The following is a 7,806-nucleotide window of genomic DNA, read 5'->3' as shown; positions in this document are numbered from 1 at the left end:
ATGGGGAGGCATATGCATTAGTCTATTGGGGAAGGGGTAATGCTTTTTCCGAGGGAGTGGGGTGCCACCCCCTTTTTATCTTTTTTTGCTTCCTTAATGTCCAGCCCTGGCCTTTGGTAGGTGTGTTGTTTAATATGTGAATGTAGTAAAAATCAGCTTATAATGAGACTCAGGGTTTGTTGGAGGTCCAATTTATCATCATCTTGGTCCCAGCTGGTTCCATGTGGTTTTTTGTCTGTAGCTTCCTTTCTTATCTCTGAACCCTCTAACTTAAAGATTTATGTTAACTCCTGCTAAAGGTGTGGGTTGGCAGGTTTTGATCAAAGACCTGGAGCAGCTCTGACAACAAGTTGAGTCTCCAGGGTGGGTTTAAGGATATTAAAGAAGAGATCCAAGACTTGGATAGGGGGCTGAAAGTAAGGCACAATACAGAAAAGGAGCTGTTCCAAGATGGAGTTGGAGGAGGAATCAGGATTTGGGGGGTGGAAGAAGCAGGCCCTCCTCAGAGAGACAGATAAACTTCTGGAGTCATGTTTTCATGATTCATGAGATACTTGAGTACCAGACTTACATATTAATTGATTCCTTTTATTCCCTTTCCTAATTCCCAGAGTAGTTAGGCACTTTAAAAATGGCCGAGCCTACATGCTGTGCTGCAGTAAAAGGGGCAAAGAGAGGGACCACTGCCCAAGGCCCTGTCTGCTGAGAACCACCTCTTCTCCAATTGCTGTCCCACACTCTGTGGACTTGCCCGGGACAGGCCAGCCAGAAAGGAGCCTTTGAAAAGTCACTCAGAGAAAACTCTACAAAGAAACCTTCTGTTTGGGGATGGCCTGGGGTACCTGTTTCATCACAAACCCTTCCATTTCTGTGATTCCACAAGTGGTAGATATTTTTTAAACAGAGAAACTAGATCTTTCCGATAATACATTCATTGAAACATTCCCACCCTACCACAGCTGGAAAAGTCCTCCAGCCATAACATTTGATGAGAAACAAATTAAGGAAACCCAGACAGTCTGCTGGCCCAGGGGTTCCTCTCACCTCCATGGGTGGGTATCAGGGTAGTGAGGACCCCTGAGGCCTCTCCACTTACTTGTCAAGAAGGAAGCCACCCAAATACTGGCAACTGTGCCCACTTTCTGCCCTTAAAATTCTCTGTCTCCAAACTTCTCCCCTCAGTTCCCTGAACACTTGCTCTGTGGTGTTATAGGGGCAGCGTCTTATAAATGGAGCCTGAGACCACCACCTCCTGTGTGTCAGCTGAGAGCAAGTCCTGTAGCTGCTCTGCTTTGAGTTCATTTAAATGTCCATCCTCACAGCAACCCCGTGAAATGGGTGTTATAAGACCAATTTTAGAGGGTAGAAAACTGAAACACTGAGAGGTTAAACAAGGTGCCCACTGACATTTGGGAACAAGTAGAAAATGGGGGCTTCCAGCCCAGGGCTGTCTGTTTCTGATAAATAATAATAATAGCTAAAATGTATTGAGTATTTATTACCTTCCAAGCATTGTTATAAGTCCTTGACATGTATGTCCTCACAACAAACCTACAAGGTAGGAGCTATTATTATCATTTTCCTCCTTTTACTTATGAGGAAACTGAAGTACAAAGAGATTAAATAACTTGTCTGAGATCACAGTGTTACATAGTATGGCTGGGTTTGAACGTAGACAAGTAGTCTAGGCGCCTCACTGCAGGCAGGCCTGGGTCTTCCTTACTCTGTTTGTACTGCCTGGGCCTTCTCAGGTTGGCGGTAGAAGGTACCGTGTATCAGCAATGCAGGACACATGGTGTGATAGGTGTTTTTGCAAAATGATTATTGAAATATATAGGGTCTTAACAGAGATGCAGGAAATCCATGGGGATTGGAGTGGACAGAATTTTTACTAACATGAGGAAATGTATAGGTCATGGTGTTAAGTTAAAAAAGAAAGTGACAAAGTTATCTACACGGTTGAAGTATATCTGAGTATGATCTCAATGATGTAAAGAGATACATAAAAATGATGAAATAAATGAACTTACAGTTTTTTCAAAAAAGATTTGTTAATTTTTTAAGTCAAGCAACGAGAAAGAAAAATATTTCTACTGGTCTATGTTATTCTAATTCAGTATACTTCAACAAGGATTTTTGAGCACCTGCTGTGCTGGTGACTCAATGACACAGGCGTCTTGGCCTTGCTCTGAGAAGCCTGCCCACTGGTGCAGGCTGGAGGGGCCATGAAGTGTCCTCCCCACTACCGCCCGATCCTGGGTTAGCGGACTTAACCAGCCTGGCTGGGCAAACTTTTGAAGTAGGCAGACATTTCAGTTGTACACTTTCTACCATCTCCTTTCTGCATCCTGCTCCCACCACCCAGCCAAATTTCTGACATATGGCAGGAATTTTAATGTTTGTAAACTAAAAATACATCTCTCCCTGTCACTCAACATAAAAATGTTCCTTAATGCTGAATAACTTATTTAAATTTGCTAATCATTAACAAATAACTTTGAACATATTATTTGTATTGAAATTAAATCAATATTATATATGCACAAAGAAAAAACCTTACCACCTTTCAGTCTCACCTTTCTATTTTATACTTTCTCAAGGTAAACCGATGGCTTTTAATATAGGAGTGGAATTGTTGGGTCATGTTTTAACCCCTATGTTCAACTTTTTGAGAAACTGCCAAGCTGTTTTCCTAAGCAGCTACATCATTTTACATTCCCACCAGCGATGCCTAATGGTTCTCATTTCTCTATATCCTCACCAACACTTGTTATTTTCCCTTTGTTTTTTATTGTAGTCATCCTAGTAGGTATGAAGTGCTGTCTCATTATGGTTTTGATTTATGTTTTCCTAATGACTAATGATCTTGAGCATCTTTTTGTGTGCTTATTGGACATTTGTATATCTTCTTTGGAGAAATATCTATTCAGATCTTTCACCCATTTTTAATTAGGTTGTTTGTTTTTTTTGTTATTGAGTTATAAGAACTCTTTACATATTCTGGATACTAGATCCTTATGTACAGAAGTTTTAATTTTTGATGAAATGTAACGTATTTATTTTTCTTTTGACTGCCATATCTAAGAATCCATTGCCAAATCCAAGCTCTGGAAGATTTACTCCCATGTTTCTTGTTAGAATTTTATAGTTTTAGCTCTTATATTTAGGTTCTTATCCATTTAGAATTCATTGTTTTATATGGTGTGAGGTAAGGGTCCAATTTACCCTTCTAATAAATACTTTGAGAGGTTACTGGAAATTGGTCATGAGACATTGAAGAGTGAGACTTGGGTCAGTAGACAATTAGTCTCTTCTGGAACTTCCCACTCAGCAAATTATATCATCATGAGTTTGTCTCAATGGGGGATATAGTCTAACATAAGTTCTCTCAAGATATAAATAAAGTGAAACCTAGAAATGAATCTTTTAAAAGCATTTCCTCACAATCCCACTGCCATAGAATGTTTGGTTAGGTTACTTTATTCAAAAAATGGTCTATAATTAAATCATGATCCTGACTGGATCATGATTTAGACAATAAATTGTGAGACAAGAAACCAATGTTTGGTTCTCCCATTCTGCCACTGCCTGAAATGGCTCAAGATAATAACTGAACCATCACAGCTACAGTTTGTACTTTGTAAAATGCTATAAACTATTGTTAATACTTTCCATAAAACTTTGTGAGATTTGGGGTTTAAAACGTAATAAAACTTTGAGTTCATTAAAGTTCAATGTATGCATATAAGCAAGCATTATTAAATGGCTTTATTTTGCAATATTGAGAAATGAGAGACATTAATACATTTTCTCAAGGTAATTTCATAAGTCAGCTCCTTGAAGAACACAGTAAATGTACAAACAATCTCTAACATTAAAATGTTAGCAGGTTGCTGGCATTGTTACCTCCAGGCATTGGCAGATTTCCTTTACTTACAATGTCATGAGCTTGGAAGCTTTAAGAGGTATTCTGGGCTGAGAGAACGAGAAGCTATGCTCCTGGACCACAGCCAGTTGCAGACAAAGAAGAAGAAAGATTTAACAATTTGTTTTCTAAGTTTGAAATGTTTCTCCTGAATTCCTTTTGTATTATCAGTAAACATGGAAGTTGCTTTTTCTTTTGAGGTCTCTGAGGTTAAAATGCACTTTAAATAATGGTTTAGTTCTGAACAGGCATATCATATTGTCTTTCTATTGCTGAAGTGGCTAGTTTCTATCAGGCCAAAGAAAGTTCAGGTTTCTAAGAAAACATTGCACTGACAGGAAAAATCCCACATTAGAAGACACAGAGATGGTGTCTGATGTAACTTTATTTTTAGGATATGTTTATCGATTATTTTTTCATGTTAATTTTGATCCCATCAGCAATCACTAAATGCATTAAGCCTTGCATTGAAACTTTATTTTGACTTGAGGATCGATAATTCCCTTAGGATTTGAGGGCCTTATCTGGTTCACAAAGATATGAAGTTTTCTAAAGTAGTATTTTGTATAATTGCAAAAGAACAACTCAGAAGAAGGGAAATTTTCTTTTTACTTGTTATTAAGTTGTTGAACTAGGTAATGAGGTGGCACCCATCAGAAATACTGATTTAGAACACTAGTAGGTTTCACATGTCCCCATAATAAATGACAATGATATATAATTTAACCCAACCAGGATAAACTTCTAAAAAGAGTTTCTCAGCCTCTCTCAAACCCTGGATCATAAAATCGCCTGGGAAAGTCTTCCCCACAGCCTGTTAGCTGATATTTTTCATTTGGCTGGAAAGCATGCAGTATGCCAAGATTTATCAGCACTGTATAGTGTTGGTGTATTTCAAGTTATTGAGACAGAAGCTGGTATCTTCTAGCGCCTGAAGGCCTGTTCCTGGCTTGAGTACCAAGGAAGGTATAGCTGAGCCCAACTCCACCATCTTTTGGCAAAGGGAAGGATTTGACATTGGTCTTTAAAGTTTCCAGGAGGGAAGCTCCAGTGTCACATATCTGTGGCCCTCCCACTCACAGGTGGGGTATGGCACATTCACCATGCCTCTCCCGGAATCTGGTCACTTGTCCCATGTTTGCTGCCTCTGTGGCTGACACAACCTGCTATGCATCCCCCAGCATGGAAACCTAGAGGCCATGCTTGACTTCTTTTCCTTCACTGACCACCCAGTTGGTGCTGCAAGCCCACTGCCATGGCCAATGTAAGTCCTCATCCCCTCCCCTCAAAGGTAGGTCTCTCCATTCCCAGTACAGCTCTCATTCAATCCATCTCTTCACATGGCAGCCAGAGCAATCTGTCTAAAACAAGATCTGATGGTTCCTGGGATTTAAAACCTTCGACGGCTTCCCATGGACCTCAGATTGAACTTCTTAATGTGACTCCTAGGATGTTAGTGGTTCCACTGCCATCCACCCTCCTTCCCCAGTCAACTTCTCCTCATCCCTAGCTTTTCCTCTCTGAATACCCTCAGCCATGCATTCTCTGGTGCTTCGGGGCCTTTGTGCAGGCAGTATCCTTTGCCTGAGTGGACTGCCTTCTACCTTTCACCTTGCGAACTCTTTCTCACTCGTGAAAACAAGGTCACAACCGCCAGAGAACCTCCTCTAATACCCTCCCCTCTCCTCACCTGTTTTCACTGCTGTTGGGCTCCCATGGCACCTGCTCTTATCTGTAGCACAGCACTTTTACCTAGATCCTTCCTCTCACCCCCAAAAGGCTGGGTGCCTTTAGAGGACTGGGACATGCAAACTCTGTATCCCTAAGCTTAACACAGGGCTCAGCATTGTGTATTAGAGGAATGCTATGTATTACGGCTATTTAATCCTGGCCCCCCGGCAATCAAAATATGCATCGATCTTCATTGAACTACATCCATTCACTAGATTTTATGCTCTTTGAGGATGGAGTCCATGCTTAGTCATCTTTGTATCCTCCCTACACATAGTAAGTGTTTAGCAAATGTTTACCAAAATTATTCCTGATTGTATCTGATAGCGCAACCATTTTCTCCTATCATTTTTCTTTCTTTAAATTGAGATGTATTTCATGTACTGTAAAATTCACCCACTTCAAGTGTATAGTTCAGTAGTTTTTAGTATACTCACAGAGGTGTGCAACCATCACACAACCTAATTTTAGAACATTCTTGTCACCCCCCCAAAAGAAATCTGTACCAATTAGCAGTCACTCCTCATTTTCCCCTACCCCCAAACTCCACCCCAGCCTAGGCAACCATTAATCTATTTTCTATTTCTATAAATTTGCATATTTTAGGCATTTCATATAAATGGAATCGTACAATATGCCATCTTTAATCACTGGTTTCTTTCACTTAGCATAATGTTTTCAAAGTTCATTCATGTTATAGCACGTATCACTACTTCATTCATTTTTATGGCTGAATAAAATAAGAGCATATTGTGTGTATATATACCACTTTCTCTTTGTCCATTCACCAGTTGATGGATATCTGGATTTCCACCTTTTGGCTATTATGAATAATACTGCTTGAACATTTTTGTACATGTTTTTATGTAGACATGTTTTTATTTCTCTTGGGTATATAACAAGAGGGAAATTTCTGGGCCATATGGTAATTCTATGTTTCACCTTTTGAGAAATTATCAAACTGTTTCTCAACATAGCTACACCATTACAGTCTCACCAGCAATGTTTGAAAGTTTCAATTTCTCTATTTCCTCACCAATACTTGTTATTATCAGTCTTCTTTAGTTATCTTTGTATGTGTAGTGTGGTTTTCACTGGCATTTTCCTGATTGCTAATGATGTTGAGCATGTTTCCAAGTGCTTATTGGTCATTTGTATGTATTCTTTGGAAAAAATATCTATTTAGATTCTTTGCCCATTTTAAATTTTATTATTATTATTATTATTATTGACTTGTAAGCATTCTTTATATATTCTGGATATACATCCTTTGTCGGGAACATGTTTTGCAAATATTTTAACCCATTTTATTTTTTTTTCCACTTTCTTGATGGTGTCCTCATGTCACACAAAAGTTTTTAGTTTTTTTTTTTTTTTTTTTTTTTTTTTTTTGTGGTATGCGGGCCTCACTGTTGTGGCCTCTCCCTTGCGGAGCACAGGCTCCGGACGCGCAGGCCCAGCGGCCATGGCTCACGGGCCCAGCCGCTCCGCGGCACGTGGGATCTTCCCAGACCGGGGCACGAACCCATGTCCCCTGCATCGGCAGGCGGATTCTCAACCACTGCGCCACCAGGGAAGCCCAAGTTTTTAGTTTTTATGAAGTACAATTTATGTATTTTTCTCTTTTGTTACTTGTGATTTTAGTGTCATGTCTAAGAAGTTATTGCCTAACCTAAGATCATTAAGATTTACTCCTATGTGTCCTTCTAGGAGTTTTATCATTTTAGATCTTACATTTAGTTGTACGATCCATTTTGAGCTAATTTTTCTGGTATGGTGTGAGGTAGGGATTTATATTCCTTGTTTTGTATGTGGATATCCAGTTGTCCCAGCACCATTTGTTGAAAAGACTATTCTTTCACCATTAAAGTGTCTTGGCACTTTGTTGAAAATCAGTTGACCATAAATGTGAGAGTTTATTTCTGGACTTTCAGTTTTACTGCATTGAGCTATATGTCTGTCATCATGAAAACACTACAGTGTTTTGATTTTCATATCATTTTTTAAAAGAAGACTAGGAAAGCTGTGTATTGGCAAGTTGGGAAGAGTGGTCTCCTTGAACTTGGAGAAGATTCTTTTTGCAAGAATATGGATGTCAGCAAAGGAAATAAACATCTACCGAGCGCTATTATATGTTAGGCATTATAGCA

Source organism: Kogia breviceps, chromosome 4 (genome assembly GCF_026419965.1).
Source record: "Kogia breviceps isolate mKogBre1 chromosome 4, mKogBre1 haplotype 1, whole genome shotgun sequence".
Taxonomy (NCBI): domain Eukaryota; kingdom Metazoa; phylum Chordata; class Mammalia; order Artiodactyla; family Physeteridae; genus Kogia; species Kogia breviceps.
Note: the sequence above shows the minus strand (reverse complement) of the source record.